At 40.5% G+C, this 17,002-nt stretch overlaps 1 pseudogene; it reads right to left on the minus strand.

Annotated features, from left to right (window-relative positions):
* Positions 1–8,285: 8,285 nt before the first annotated feature.
* On the minus strand, positions 8,286–8,831 carry LOC122797091 (annotated as a pseudogene).
* Between the last annotated feature and the right edge of the window lie 8,171 nt (positions 8,832–17,002).

Genomic DNA, 17,002 nt, shown 5'->3' on the forward strand with positions numbered 1-17,002 from the left:
GCAGTATATCAACCCCACCAAAGTGGGGGTCTATGTCCCCCACATCCCCCTACTTATATATACCAACTCTGAGATTGCACTACAGTGGGGAAAATGGCAAATTTCCTAATGCTGACCAAGTAACTCACTGCCCTGGGAAAAAAACATTTGCTGATGTGAACATTTGATGAAGTTAGATTTCGACAAACATATATAGACCTGCTTTTTGTATTTTGTGAATGTTAGATAATCTTAGAGGACAGAAAGTAAAGCTCCTTCTTATGAAGAACTGACTAAAAACCATATTTTCCATAATACAAAATAGAAATAAACATTAAAAGTATGATTTCCTATAGCTAGTATCAGTTTTGATATAAATTTTCTAAGCAATGCTATCTAAATAAGTTATTTTTGACATTACTGAATGTGTATAAGAATATCAAAAAGTCTGAGTGTGAGCTGCAGTAACGGAACCAGTACTGAGCTAGAGTCCCAAGAGAAGTCTACCACCACCCTGCTAGTTTACAACAGCTTGTTCTGATCATAGCTGCTGTTGCTGAAGGTAGGGCGGTACATGACTACACCTCAAGCAGCAACTCTCCTGAAGTTAGTAACATGAATGGCAGATCTGGAGGCATATGTAGTGGCATTTGAACAAATCAATAGCCAGTAGGATTGGGACTTGGCTGATTGGATCCGGATGCTAGTTGCACAGCTTTGAACCCTTTTATACCTTTATGGATATGAAGTGCAGCGACTATAAGGACTACAAAAAAGTAAAATTGTGACTGCTCAGAGGGGTGAGGGTCACTGTGGAAATTCAAAACATGTTTCCTGTGTGAACTGTTACTAAGAGCAAAACAGTAAGATCACAACATTAGTTGCATTGTGGCTAGATCCATAAGGTAGCAATTCTAAGGAGACTATGACTAAAATGTTATTAACATGTGTTACATTTCTCAAAAGAGTAATGTGATATCAGAATCTGTACAAGAGTGAGAGTCCTAAAATAACTTATAAGTCTGTCTCTAAACCAAATGGAAAATTCATGAATATTTTGTGTTTAAAATGTGAAAGGAGAGCAAATATTGCAAAGCTCTGCATTGATAATAGCAATAAAAGAAGTCTGGCATAAATGGTAAAATGGTACCCCGTACAAACCAGTAAAAGCTACTGCAAGTTCTACTTTTATCAACTGACTGTGAGCAGTTCCCTTAAACACATTCAAAGGTCCAAAAAAAAAAAAAAAAAAACTTGAAGCAACTGCCTGCATACAAGAATACAGAGAGCGGAACCCCAGACAAACCAGTAAAAGACACTGCAAGTTCTACTTTTATCAACAGACTGTTAGCAGTTCCCTTAAACACATTCAAAGGTCCAACAAAAAAAAAAAAACCTGAAGCAACTGCCTGCATACAAGAATATGGAGAGCAGAACCCCACACAAACCAATGAAAGCCACTGCAAGTTCTACTTTTATCAACAGACTGTGAGCAGTTCCCTTAAACACATTCAAAGGTCCAACAACAAAAAAAAAACCTAAAGCAATTGCCTGCATACAAGAACACAGAGAGCGGAACCCCATACAAATCAGTAAAAGCCACTGCAAGTTCTACTTTTATCAACAGACTGTGAGCAGTTCCCTTAAACACATTCAAAGATCCAACAAAAAAAAAAACCCTGAAGCAACTGCCTGCATACAAGAAAACAGAGAGCTTAACCCTGTACAAACCACTAAAAGCCACTGCAAGTTCTACTTTTATCAACAGATTGTGAGCAGTTCCCTTAAACACATTCAAAGGTCCAACAAAAAAAAAAACCTGAGGCAACTGTCTGCATACAAGAACATGGAGAGCGGAACCCCGTACAAACCGGTGAAAGCCACTGCACGTTCTACTTTTATCAACAGACTGTGAGCAGTTCCCTAAAACACATTCAAATGTCCAAAAAAAAAAAAAAAAAAAAACCAGAAGCAACTGCCTTCATACAAGAACACAGAGAGCGGAACCCATTATAAACCAGTAAAGGCCACTGCAAGTTCTACTTTTATCAACATACTGTGAGCAGTTCCCTTAAACACATTCAAAAGTCCAACAAAAAAAAAAAAAAACTGAAGCAACTGCCTGCATACAAGAACACGGAGAGTGGAACCCCGTACAAACCAGTAAAAGCCACTGCAAGTTCTACTTTTATCAACTGACTGTGAGCAGTTCCCTTAAACACATTCAGAGGTCCAACAAAAAAAAAACCTGAAGCAACTGCCTGCATAAAAGAACATGGAGAGCGGAACCCCATAAAAACCAGTAAAAGCCACTGCAAGTTCTACTTTTATTAACAGAATGTGAGCATTTCCCTTAAACACATTCAAAGGTCCAACAAAAAAAAAAAAAACCTGAAACAACTGCCTGCATACAAGAACACGGAGAGTAGAACCCCATAGAAACCAGTAAACACCACTGCAAGTTCTACTTTTATCAACAGACTGTGAGCAGTGTAGATCTATTATAATCTTCTCTCTGTGATACTCCTACTGATTCTTCTACTATGCACATTACTGGACCCCCCCCCCCTTTTCCTCCCATTTACTGTAACAAATATATACCTTTTTCCAAAGCTTTGCATTTATTTTATATTCTTATATTTTATCTTGTATATCACATTTCTTTTATATTCTTATATTTTATTCTCCCATTTATTGTAACAAATATAGACAGTTTTCCAAAGCTTTGCATTTATTTTATATTCTACTTCCTTGATGCTCTACTAAATCTGCTTTTGAATTCACACAGATAAACAGACACCTTTAGGAACTGACCTGGGCTAGCTGGTTGATTGTTTATCTCTTCTCACAGCTTTCTCCAAGTCCTGGTCCATAGCCGCCCCCCCCCCCTTTTCTTGTTCTCCTAACACAGTTCTAGTGTAAGTTTCCTAGCCCTGTCAAACCTTTTATCTCACAGCTTTGGCGAAGCTCTGGCTCTTAGCCCCCCTTCTCTTGGTCTTCTAACATAATCTTATTGTAAGTTTTCCAGCCCTGTCAATCCTGTCTATTCCCTCCCTCTTCCTCCTGAGAGTTTACTTATTCTTCGCCTGAGCTGTGACACCATCTTTAAATACTAAAAATCTCTGCCTGACTACACTCTGTTTCTGTCTATCCCATGGGCATCCTTCAATAGTGTGTACTTACTGCATGTCCCTTTTTTAAAACCCCTGGCATAACTACATCATTTTCCTACTTCTCAGTGAACTGCAGCTCTCCATTGGTGCATAAATAATAAAAACAAACAGAAAGCTAACATTCAAACCAAAATGATAGGCTGCCCTATTTCTGTAGTTGCTAACCTTCTCACTGATTGTTTTCAGTTAGGTGACTGCAGCTCCTCCTGGAAGGTGTAACCCTCTCCTGTCACCCTTTGGGCTCATTCTGCTCCCCTACCCTGCCCCCAAATTCCACCCTTCCCCACTACCTGTACTTTTATACATCTCCTGATTCTTCCCCACCCAACACCTCTCCAGTCACAACACACAAAAGCCAAACCCCACCCACCTGTAGATCTACATCACCCCAAACATCCACCCCTCCTACAATGCATTACATAACATCTCTCCCTATAACTCCATTTGCCCTATTAATCTCTCTCTTCTCTTACATATCTCGCACTTTTTTCCAACCCTTGTCATAACTCTCACACACACGCCACTACATCTTACCATCAACCTCACTTCCCATCCTACTCATCCATCTCTGAACTCTATACCTCTAACCCAATCTATTTCTTCAAACCAAAACTGCTCCCAACCCAATCCCCCTCTACTCCCCTCTTAAATGTGGTACCAGAAAATCACTACTCTCACACAACCCAAGCTGCCTCACTCTTCTACTCCACCACATCTCTCTGTCACTAGCCAGTGACATCCACCCCAACCCCCAGACCCATCTCTAACATCAATCTCACCAAACCCTCCACTCAACTGACAAACTCAAAGTGCATTCACCTTACAACACTTAATGCACAAAGCCTAAAAAAAACAAAATCCCTGACCTCCATGCCTGGCTCTCCCATAACCACCCCAACATTACCGCCTTTTCTGAAACCTGGCTGAAAACCTACATAAAAGATAGGAAAATCCTCCCACCAGGTTTCCAAATCATTCACAATGACAAAGCCCACAAAAAAGGAGGTGGAGTAGCAATAATCCACCCCACCTCCCATACCATAATTCCCTATTCCAATAAAATACCAACCTTTGCCAATGCTGAAATTATAATAGGTTTACTAAAAATAAACAACCACAAGTCCATATGCATTGCTGCCCTCTATATACCCCCTGGTGATAATATCAAAACTCTTGAAAATATCATGTCCTGGTTCTCCTCCAATATAAAAAATGAAACCTATATACTCGGTGATACCAACATCAACTGGAATACAATTAACTTTAAAGCCCTGTCCCACACAATCCACCTGTACAACTTCTCCCAACTAATACAATCTCCAGCTAGACCAAATAAACATGATACCTCTGGCACCATCATTGACTCGATCCTAATAACTCACCCAAACCTTATCACCAAAGCTGGAACATTACCTGATCCTCTCAGTGATCACCTACCAGCCTTCGCCGACCGTCTCCCATCTCTACTGCATAAACAACATCACAACATCCAAACCTCCAACCTCTCCTCTTTCAACCCTCTAACTTTCTCCGAATGCTTAAAGCATACTGACTGGTCTCCTCTAAAAACCCTTCCTCTATATGATTCCATTTTCTACTTTAACCACTCATTCCTAACCCTTCTCAATCAGCAAGCCCCCCCCCCAAACCAAACGCACCAAAACCAATCCCTGCTCATGGTTATAAAAAGATACTAAACTAGCCTTGCACCAAAGGGACAAAAAATGGAAACAATATCAAAAACATAAAAAACACTTCAAACCAAGGCACTTGCAGAACCAGCAAACAAAATGCCTCTTCAGGTCAGTGAACCAAAAAGATTTATTTAACGCCACAAAACAATAACTTGCATTTTCATCCTTAGACTTAATCAGAATGAATAGTTAACCAAACTAGTTGTTGTTTGTCTTTCGGCATTTCCCAGTTAGGGGTTGCCATGTGCATCCAACATCTGATAAAAGAAGTCTTAGAAGAGGTACTCACAAATGTGGGGCCTGTGATTATTGTAAATTTATCATTTACACTCCCTCTGTTTCACTTGGACCTAACCAAATAATAGTCAACTTTGTGGCAGGTACATGTACCTCTCAGGGCTTAATATATTTAGCCGTTTGTCAGACCTGTGGTCACTTTTATGTTGGAAAAACAGAAAGGCGTTTGAGTAGGAGAATATATGAGCACATGTATAGTATTTTGAAAAAGGATGACAACAACGCCCTATATAAACACACTAAAGTTAGCCATGCTGACCATTTTTTTAGATTTGGTATTTTGGAAATTGTAGGTAAGAACTTTAGGGGGGGTGACTGGGGAAATCAGTTACTTCGGGCTGAGGTTAGATGGCAGTTGAGGTTAAATGCAACAGTTCCCCCAGGTTTAAATGAACACATCAGCTTAAAACCTGAATTGAGATATCGAGCAACACAGTTTTGATACTGGTTTTAACTTTTCATTCAACCTTGACAACCTCAGTTTTTTAAAAAAACTTCATTTTTTAAAAAACTTCATTTTTCAGAATAATACATTTTTTATTAGAAAGATTTTTTTATTAAAAAGATTTGTATAATTGAATGAATGTTTTATAAGATAAATAATTTTGTTTGGGGAGTTTAAGTTTTTAAGGTTAAAAACACACTGTCACTTTAATTTTGAATTGGTTCTTTTCAATTGATGGTACTAGGTACATATAAAAATGGTGTTAGTACCTACTATTAATTGTTCTGATGAAGTCTATCGACGAAAGCGCTTGACCTATCCTGTGGATTATTTTACCATTTCGGATTGTTGGATTGCTGACTCGTTTTGTGTACAGTGGATCATTTTATGTGGCTTGAATAAAGGTGTTTGTTATATGGTGGTCGTAGGTTTTTGGCTCAAGGAGTGGTTCACTGGATGTTATTAGTGGTTGTTGCCACTCTTTTACACACCTTTTTGGTTTACTAGGTACAAACTTCAAACCATTACTAAACAAACTAAAGTATGTGCAGTCGATGTCCAGGCTACTATAATTGTATATACTAAAATTGTGTTACTTGTGCCTGTACCCCTCGACTACTATACCGTTGTCTTGTATCAAACTACGAGTGGGGCTAATAGGGGTTAGTATCTCCTCCTGTTCGAATATTCCCCCCTGTTGGGGTAGTAGTTGACTGGTGTTCTTTGTTTTATCCTCTCGGATCTCCTCAGTGTGGGAAAATCCAAAGGGTCGTTCAAGTCGTACCCCCCCCATAGGTTCCCCAAAAGGATAATTACTATAGCCATAAAAACATAAAAACCCTAACACCCTCCTAGAGTATAAGCAACTACGAAATTACGCAAAAAACTAATAATTAAAAAATGCAAATCCCACTACTCCAAACTCCAGTCCTTGCACTCAACAAACCCCCAAAAATTCTGGGACTCCATCTCCCTTTAGAACAGGCTAAAAACAGTGATGCCAATGATCAACAAGCACATGGATAGGGTACAAGCAGCTCACCAACAGCCAGATCATGGTCAAATGGGACCCTAGGCAGGATAATGGATATCCCCCAGCCATTACAGTGTCACATTACTTGGCTATTTCTCCCCAGTTACCATAAATACTGTTCATATTTCTGTGTGCATACTGCTTTCTGCTTTACTTCTGCAATGATTACATATATTTGAATTTAATTTTAAAACTTATTTAAAATTTTATAGCACAAACACTGATAGCCATTTGCTAAACAAAACTTTACAGTGTCACAATGAAAACAGACTTAACATGAATATCAGTAAACTTCTCTGCCCTTGAAAGTCACATTCATTGAAACTGCATTGAAACCCACATTCAAAGAAAGTGCATCTGACTAGTGACAGATTAAGTTTACCTTTGGGCTGTTTTCAAATCATGGACACTTGCACGCATTTTTACGGCCATGCATGCATGCATGTGTTCTTTGATTCATCATTCTGATTGCATTAAATTATATTCCTTGTATAACACAGTGCCACTTATTAGAGTGTGTTTAAAAATTGTTGTTATGAGCATTTTTCCCATAAGCAATGAAACAAAATATGAACTGATAATGACAAAACTACCCATTTCAGAACATTTCAATCATAAAAGACCACTCAATCTTCTGTCATTGCAATCCATCAATATATCAATATGCTCAAGCTCTGCAGGAGTAAAAGTAATTTGAATAATTCCACATTAAAGAGATCTGGAACTACTGAAGATATTGCTGCTGGCAAACAACCTTACATTAAAGTGTTTCATCTACAAATTCAGTGCCTTCTGCCCTTGATGAATACATTGCATTAAAAGCAAATTGTATGCTGGTAGTATTGCAGCAGGGAATGACTGGCAAACTGACAAGGATTCATAGTTATTAGGCATCTCATCCAAAGGAGATCACATGCAGAGGTGTAGAAATCTTATCCTCCTTTAAAATGCAGCATGGCATTAGCAATCCCCGTACGTCATGGGAGTAGAACCCACAGCCTTCCATACCAAAGGCAGGTAAGCAACATGCTGTGCTTCTAACACTCTTTTCAATTTTCATAGCACAAACACCAATGGCCATTTGTTAAACAAAATATCTGCACTTTGAAAACAGACCTAGCATGAATGACAGCAAACTTTTCTTCCTTTGAAGTTCAGAATTCCTTGAAAATGCACCCTTGATGCCTTCTGGTAGTTGATGTAGTGGATTCAGGTTCTTGTCTCCTGTCTCCAAAATACAGGGTTTGAGCCTGATAAAGCTAATTAACTAACCTGCTCTCTTCACACACACACACACACATACACACACACACACACACACACACACACACACACACACACACACACACACACACACACACACACACACACACACACACAAACACACACACACACATGGAATGAATGACAGCTTGACTGTTTCATAGTGCTAGGCTAACTGCCCTTGTGGGCCATTTTAAGCCTAGCCAATTTCCTTTAAAATTTACTTTACTTTTTTAGTAAAAAGATTTACTTCCTGAGCCACAAGCCCACTTAGCAAGACAAAATTCCATTATCTAAAGTTACAGTAATTGCCTGCTATAACAAGTTTCTAACTCCTTACTTTGCCAGATGTGACTTGGGAAGGAATTAACTTGGAATGGAAACAAAAACAGCCACACATATTAGTGCACCAGAACAACAAGGATAAACTTACTCTGGCAGCCCTGGAAGAATGAGTCTTTGAAAAGTGTCTATATCTTGGGCTGCTTTGTTTTCCATGATCCCAATTTTCTGCTGCCTCCCTGCAGGTAAGTTCTCTTGAGGTCACCATCCTCATCTTCCTTGGGTGGCTATGGGGCCTCAAAACTGTCCAGTGCTTCTTAAGCATCTTGATGCTGCTGGTAGTTCATCCGGCATCATGCCTCCGCATTTGTCTCATCTACTCCCCAGAAAGTGAGCTCTTCCTCAAAGAAGGGTCTGAACACATTGGTCGAGGAATGTAGCTTCCCAGTGTGGTAATAGTTGTCAATATAGACAAATATAGGAGGGTAATAATCAAAGGAGAACTTGTCCAACTTAGGTTCATAATCAAAACTGCTGAAGATGTCGGGCTCAGTAATCCAAGACAAGCAGGTAGTAGGCAGCATTTTGAGGGTACTCCTATATGTCTCATGTTGAATGTCATCAACATCAATGACAATCTTGTCTCTGTCCTCGTACCTGCCCATATCTCCTTTCAAACATGTCTTGGAAGAAGGCTTGTTTCCAGACTTGTACCCATGAAAGGATGAAACACACACTGAGCTCATAGCAGCAAGTTCCATGACTTATAACACTTCTCAATTCTATGGCAGCAAGTCCTCTGTGTTTAAATCCAGAGCAAAAGCATGAAATGCCAATATTTAAATTCATGTTGCTGTGTTCATATCATACTAAAGATGTATCCAGAGACAAAGAGTGTATCTTTAAAGAAGAAATCGCATTGGGTGTACTACATCCTTAAAGAAGAAAAGTAATTGTTTTTTGAACTGTTTAATTATATGATGTGGCAGCCCCCCAGCCAGCAACACCCCCTGCCAGTGGGCCCTAGGCAACTGCCTAGATTGTCTAGTGCTGGATCCAGCTCTGAGCTCACCATAAGGCATGAATTTCAGGTAAGAGACAGAGGTATTAGATTTAGTACCTTTAATTGAAAACAAATTTTTACCCAAGTGACAGGTACCTTTTGAGGTCACAGAAAAGTGTGAATGAAGTGAACTAACAGAGGTAAACTAGGTAAAAGACATCAGGTGCAAATATGTCATATAAATGTCATAATTCCATGGAAAAAAGCAGAGGCTGCCATAGTTAGTCTGCTGACAGTAGTAAGAGATCCCAGATATAAAAAAAGGCTGTCGTCCATACCCAATATTGTATAGGTAAGACCCTGTCAAAACCCCAAAGTGTGGGATGACTGAAGTTAAACATTTGGGGTACATCATTAGACAAGGGGGACCATTAAGCACCAAAGTGAAATAAGATCAGGCAGTATAAAATTGGACAGTGGCCAAGACAAAAAATAAGTAATGGCCTTCCTTAGCCTGGTTGCATATTATACAAATGTTCTGCAGCAGTCCTCTTACTAACCTCATGAAGAGGAAAATGCCAGCTAAAGTCAGGAGGAAACCTAAGGCTGAGGATACCTTTCAGCATTTAAAAGCCATCTTATGCTGTGTGCCCATCCTGGCATCCCCAGGCTTTTCTAAACTCATTGTAATGCAAACAGACATATCAGAAGTAGGCTTAAGTACAATACTGTTGAAGAGAATAGGCGAGACTAGAACACACAGCATGCTATTTAAACAGAAAACTGCCTAAGACTGAAACCAAGTATTCTGCCATTACACATGCATGCTTGACCATTAAGCTCTGAAATTCCTAAAATACTACTTCTTATGAAGAGAATTTATTTTGGTGGTCAATCAAGCACCATTACAGTGGTTCCATCATCAGGAAGAAGGACATGTTTAGCCTTGCCAGTTGGCTTTATCCCTCCAGCCTTTCCATTTGAAAATACAGTATCACTCCAGTGTAAACCACCACAATGCAAATTGCCTCTCTTGGGGTTACAGACCACCTACATGCCTTAAAACTGGTGTTTCAGGCTAATAGGGAGGGCAAATGTATCATACCATGGTGTTTTCTACATAAAAAAGTAGTACAATACTGTGATTTTTTTTCTTTGTATGACATTGTATTAGAACTGTTGATAACATCACCTAAAATGCTTTGAACACTATGCGTATTCCTTTAAAGGAGGGATGCATATTGTGTGAAAACCTCAGGTGCAAACTGTAGAGTCTGTAACTGAGCCACTAGTAAGCTGAAATCAAAAAGGAGAAATGAGAGAGCAAGAGATAAATGTTCAAAACGAGTTTGGAGAAGTTCACAACAGTACATTGATGACCAGTGTACTGGCTCTGGACCATACCTCTCAACTGTCCAGATTTTTGCAGAATGTCCAGATTTTTTCCTCATATTTTGGGTATGTTTCTCCAAAACCTGTGGTTTTCTTGCAAATTACTGGCAAATCAGTGAGGACTAAAGTCAGAAAATAGTGACAGAAATTTGAGTTTTAGACTTCATATCTTTTATAACATTCAAGCTAATGCAAAACCTCTTATTCTATCAGTTTTCTAAGATTGTAAGAGGAATAATTAAAAATTGTCCCTATTTTTGGGCCTCTGTCCCCACATTATTTATGGCTTTGTCCAGATTTCTTGATCTATGAGGTTGAGAGGTGTGCTCTGGATGGAGCCTAGTCAGAAAAATAGTTAACCAGAGGAAACTCCTGGTGAACTTCCTATCTGACCTGGGAACAAGGTTGTACTTTCTGTAATTTTTATGTAGAGACCACAGAGTTTAATTTTGTTTGCAAGCTGCCGGGATTTGGGGGGGGGGGTTAAAGACTGGCAACCTCTTATTTTCCATTGGCAACTGGATTTAATAATGCCATTTTATTTATACATGTGTGTATATGTGTGTCTATATTATATATATATATATATATATATATATATATATATATATATATATATATATATATATATATATATATATATATATATATATATATATAAATGGGTCTACTGCTTTTAGTCAAATTACATTTGGTCGAAAATAATTTCAGGCAGCCCACTTCAACGAAAATGCATTTCACTGAAAACCCATTTGGTCAAATTCCATTTGGTCAAAAATGGAATATAGCCCCTGCCCCACTGCAGTCCAACCCTTGAGTGAGAATATAAAGTAAGGGTGGATGTGGGGGCACAGCCCCCCACATTGGGGGGGTGGGGGGCATAGCCCCCCACATAATTGCAATGTATGCACTATTATATACATGGGTATCCATTAAAAATACATTTAAACATATAATGTCAGTAACAACTAGTTGCAAAATGTGGGAGGTTGTGCCCCCACCCCCCCTTACTTTATATTCTCACTCCAGGGTTGCACTGCAGTGGGGCAGGGGCTAAAGTCTACTTTCAACCAAATGGAATTAGACCAAATGTGCTTTCAATCAAATGAGCTTTCAGTGAAGTGGGCTGCCTGAAATCATTTTCGACCAAATGTAGTTCTACTAAAAGCAGTAGACCCATATATATATATATATATATATATATATATATATATATATATATATATATATATATATGTACATATATATCTGTGTGTATGTGTGTGTGTGTGCATTGGTTTATGTCAGATTATCAAATTTTAGGGAAACTCAAACTTCATTTGGTTGCGACCATATGTTTGACTTTCCAAAACTACAATTTAACAAAAGAAAAATCTAATTTTTTATAGTGGAGCAAGCCCAGCTACACTCCTATGTGTGGGGCTGTGCACCCCACATACCCTGAATATTATATATACCAACTCCTAGATCACACTAGAGTGGGGAAAAGGGTAAATTCCCCATACAAACTGTGCCACAATTTCCATACAGATGTTTCAGATTTTTAGAAAGATAAAAAAAATCTTGCTTTTTTCCCACTTTTCTGAGATTTAAAAAAGTTCAGTTATAGGCTTGCTGTTCTTGAACTGTTTGTAAGTTTCTGTGAGGCCATTTTTTGCTTGGGCTAAAGGGAAGTCTCTCTGTTGATCAGTGGCAGTGAAAAACATTGAGCAGCCTGCCTGCCCCTGTGGGAGTGGTTACTGACTTGAAACTGTAGTTTTATTGGCCATTTTGGGTCAATTCCAAAACTCCTTCATCTTCCTCTCTTAAAACCCTCTTTTGCGCGGTTTTGTGCGTTTTTGTGCATAGCGCAACAGCGGGCAGCGCCGCCTAATTGGGTTTAAACTATTCCTGGCTCCACAAAGTCCGCTCTTCACTTTTTCCCTTAGAACTGCTCTATCTCTCAATTTAAACACCATATTCTCACTCTAAGGCCCTTCACTGGTCCAATTAAGTAATCCTATAAGTTAGCACTATTAAACCATAAGCACTACTTACTCTTATACTCTCTACGATTACCCTGTCCTCTATTGGTCTGTCTTAAATTCAGTTTCCCTATATTACTCTAGCATGTCCAAAGGTCAGTCAATGGTTTCCTCTCCAGTCCAGCTGGTGAATCTGGGAATTTTGAGGCAATGTTACAACTGTCTCATGTACACGGACAATCCTCTCCTCCTCCAAACAGGTTCAAATATATGTGAGAGATGCAACTATTTAGCCAAACTGGAGGATGAGCTCTCTCATCTCAAAACTGGTGTAACCAATCAGGAGGAGAAGGTAACCTCACACAACACAATTCCAGTATCACATAGTCCCACCACATCAGCAAACCAAACACATAAATACAAAAAAACATACTCGGAGGCTCTAAATAAAAATCTACCTAAGCAACAGAGACCTCCAAAGCAGACATCCAAGCAAACGCTACCTCAAAACAAAACACACACAACACATAACCCAGAAAGTCAGTGTGCCAAGCAGCCACAGCCCTTAAGGCTGAATAACACACCTGATACTCTTGTAATAGGTGACTCTATTGTCAGACACACTGACTTCCTGCTCACCAGGCTGATTAAAGAGAAGGTCACGGTGAGCTGCCTGTCGGGTGTTAGGATCCGCCACATAATGCAAGCACTCAGGTCACTCCAAAGCAAATACAAATATGACTCAGTCATTGTACATGCTGGTGTGAATGACCTGAGACGTACCTCCCTGGACTACATGAAAAGAGACATAGAGGAGCTCTCTGATCATGTAGCCCAGGCTGGTATGACCCTGACCTTGAGCAGCATCTTACCCTCACCTAGAATGATGCCACAGTACAAAGACAAAATGATCGATTTTAACAATTGGCTAAAATGTTGGTGTCATTCAAAGGGGACCCAGTGTCTGTCAGCCTGGGATGACATGCTCGACAAGCCACGTTGCTTCGCTAGGGACGGCTTGCACCTGTCACCACTGGGCTTTTGGATATTGGCAAAGGTTCTTGCCACCTCCATAGTGCCTTTTTTAGGCAAGGCTCAAAAGTCAAACCCACCCCCATAGACAGCACAAGGAACAAGAAAGTAAAGGTAATGCTGCTAAATGCCAGAAGTCTTAACCTCAAGATGCACGCACTCGAAGCTCTCTTCTGTATGGAGAACATCGATATCTGTGCAGTGACAGAAACCTGGTTCAAGGCTCCAGAGAGCACCCCAGCACTACCAGGCTATACCTCATATCATGCTTTTCGGCCCCAAAACCCAGACCGAACCACAAAAGGAGGGGGAGTTTCCATATTTATCAAGGATATCCACACCTCCAGGTTAGTGGCATTGCACGAAGTATCGGAGACCATCCATGTGCAACTAACAGTGGGCAAGACTGCTTTTCAGTTTATAGCATCCTACAGACCACCCTCTCAAAGTCAGGAATCCCACTCGGCTTTCCTGAAAACATTGGAGAACATGAAGATCTCTCCGAACACCATTATATTGGGTGACTTCAACTACCCAAACATTGACTGGGAGCACTACTCAAGCCCCAGCACCTTAGCCCAAAGGTTCCTGGAAATTATAAACTCAAATGCTATGGAACAACTAGTCACCACTCCCACAAGAGGGGACAACATACTAGACCTGATCATTACCAACATGGGGACTCTATGCTCCACACCAGAAGTATATCCCTCATTGGTAAGATCAGACCATAAATTAATTTCACTGGATGTCCACATCCAGACCCACCCCCAGCCCAGAAAACCACAGTGAAAAACTTCTCAAAAGCGAACTTCTCACTTCTCAAAACTGAAGTGGAATCCTTCAAGGCCCCAGGGCCAGTGGAAACTACAGCCCAAACTGCAGAATCCTATATAAATGCATTCTACGGACATCTCCAGGAATGCATGGATCATGCTATCCCAAACAAAACCAAGACCCAATCATCCAAAGGCAGGCATCCAGTCTGGTGGACCCCTGCCATAAATAAACTGTACAACAGAAGGAGGAAGCTACTACATGATAGAGCAAAATCCCTAATAGGGAAGGCACCTCTGATCAGTACTAGCAAAAAATTACGATCCCTCATAAAATCCTCCAAGGCCAGCTTCGAGAGAAAAATTGCACAGGACACCAAAGACAATCATAAGGATTTTTTCAGTTATGTTAGAAACCTGGGATGCAACTCCCAGACTTGTTCTGAGTTGATTCTAAATGACAAAAAATACATTGAACCCACAGACATCGCCAATATCCTGGCAGACAGGTTCAGTGCAAACTTCTCCCCCCCCCCCCAAAAGAGCAAGTATCTATCCCGGCAGAGGGCTGCCTCCCAAACATCTCTGATGCTCAGGTGAAGGCTGCCCTCTCCAAAGCAAAAAACACTGCTTCCATGGGACCAGATGGCGTCCCAGGTTGTGTCCTACATAAACTCCAAGAGGAACTAATCCCTCAAATAAAACAGCTATACATTCTCAGCCTCACTACAGGATATGTGCCCACAGAATGGCGTACAGCAACAGTGGTCCCACTCCACAAAGGTGGAGCCTCTACAGACCCTGGAAACTATTGCCCCATAAGCCTGACAAGCTTAGTCTGCAAGGCTATGGAGAGGATCATCATGGAACTCATAAACAAAGACATTGGGGACCTACAGACACTAGATCCTACCCAGTTTGGCTTTGTCAAGGGCAGATCCTGCCTTTTGAACCTGGTTGACTTCTTCAAAACAGTCACCAAAGCCATAGATGAAGGGAAGGTAGTCCACACAGCCTATCTGGACCTTGCAAAGACATTTGACACAATACCCCACTCGGGCATCATAGATAATCTATCCATCTTAAATATAAACCCCTATGTCACAAGATGGGTCACAAACTGGCTCAAAGACAGAACCCACAGAGTGAGAGTTGCTGGAGCCATGTCAGACTCGAAACCGGTCACAAGTGGCATCCCACAGGGTTCTGTCCTGGGACCACTCTTGTTCGGTATATACTTTTCCGAGGTACAGGCAAAGGTGGGAGGACTATGGCTCACCAAGTTCACAGATGACTGCAAACTGGGCGCCATAATCAACTCTCCAGCTGACACAAACATCCTTCAAAAAGGTCTCACAGAGACAGATAACTGGTGCCAGCGCCATGGTTTAAAGCTAAATGCCAAAAATGTATAGTCATACCCTTTGGCAAAAACAATGTGCCCACAAATTACCACATAGGCGGAAACCCATTAAGTACAGAGAAAGTTATTAGGGACCTGGGGACCCAAGTTGATAGCAATCTCTCCTTTGAAAACCACATTGCCAAAGTGGTTAGAAAGACCTTCTACATAGCCCACCTCATCACGAAGGGTTTCACATCTAGATCAAGAGAGGTAATCGTGCCCCTTTATTCATCCCTCATCAGGCCCATCATAGAATACAATGCCCCTTTTGGGATGTACCTTACCCGACACCTGCAGCAATTAGAAAGACCCCAAAAGTATCTCACCAAGAGGATCAAGGGTCTCAAACAGATGCCATATGCTGCTCGGTTAAAAAAACTCCAGCTCTATTCAGTTGCATACCGCCTACTTCGAGGCGATCTATGCCTGACATACAAAGCTATGTCAAATCCAGAATTAATGGACATGCTCCACCTCAGTAAATCTAAATCCCTTAGAGCGACATGCTCGTGGGACTTGAACCTCAGCACAGAAATAAATAGAACTTGCTGGAGGGACAGGTTCATAACCCAGAGGCTCCCTTCGCTCTGGAATAGAATTCCAGTTCATGTGAGGCAGAGCACCTCACTGAATCTCTTCAAGAAGAATCTCGATAGGTGGATGGGGGATCGTAGGTTTGTCCCAGGGATTACTCCCGTGTCACTATTAGACAGAGGCACAGTAAACTAAACCTTAAAAAGGGCACAGTATACTCAAATCAAGGGGTGGCGTAAGCTATACAGAATTGGGCTAGGCTTATAATTGCCCCAGGGCAGATAGCCTAGTATGAACCTATGAACCTATGAACCTATATGGTCTGGACCATATGAAGTTTGACTCTCCAAAAACTTGATAATCTGACATAAACTCTCACACTCGCGCACACACACACACACACACACACACACACACACACACACACACACACACACACACACACACACATATAGATAGATAGATAGATAGATAGATAGATAGATAGATAGATAGATAGATAGATAGATAGATACAAACAAATATACATATGTCTATCTTCTATATTTCTATATGAGTACTCGAGATGGTCAGTTGTGTCTAGGGTCGACTAAATAGATGGTTAGCACGTATACAAGATAGAAGATTATACCCTTTCCCTGATTTTATGTAATTTCAGAGTTAGTATACACCATTAGCAGGGTGGTGCAGGAGGGCTTGCCACTGCAAAAAAATAATGTTTTTTTTTCTG

Source organism: Protopterus annectens, chromosome 3.part0 (genome assembly GCF_019279795.1).
Source record: "Protopterus annectens isolate FY-2018-M chromosome 3.part0, PAN1.0, whole genome shotgun sequence".
Classification (NCBI taxonomy): Eukaryota; Metazoa; Chordata; order Ceratodontiformes; family Protopteridae; genus Protopterus; species Protopterus annectens.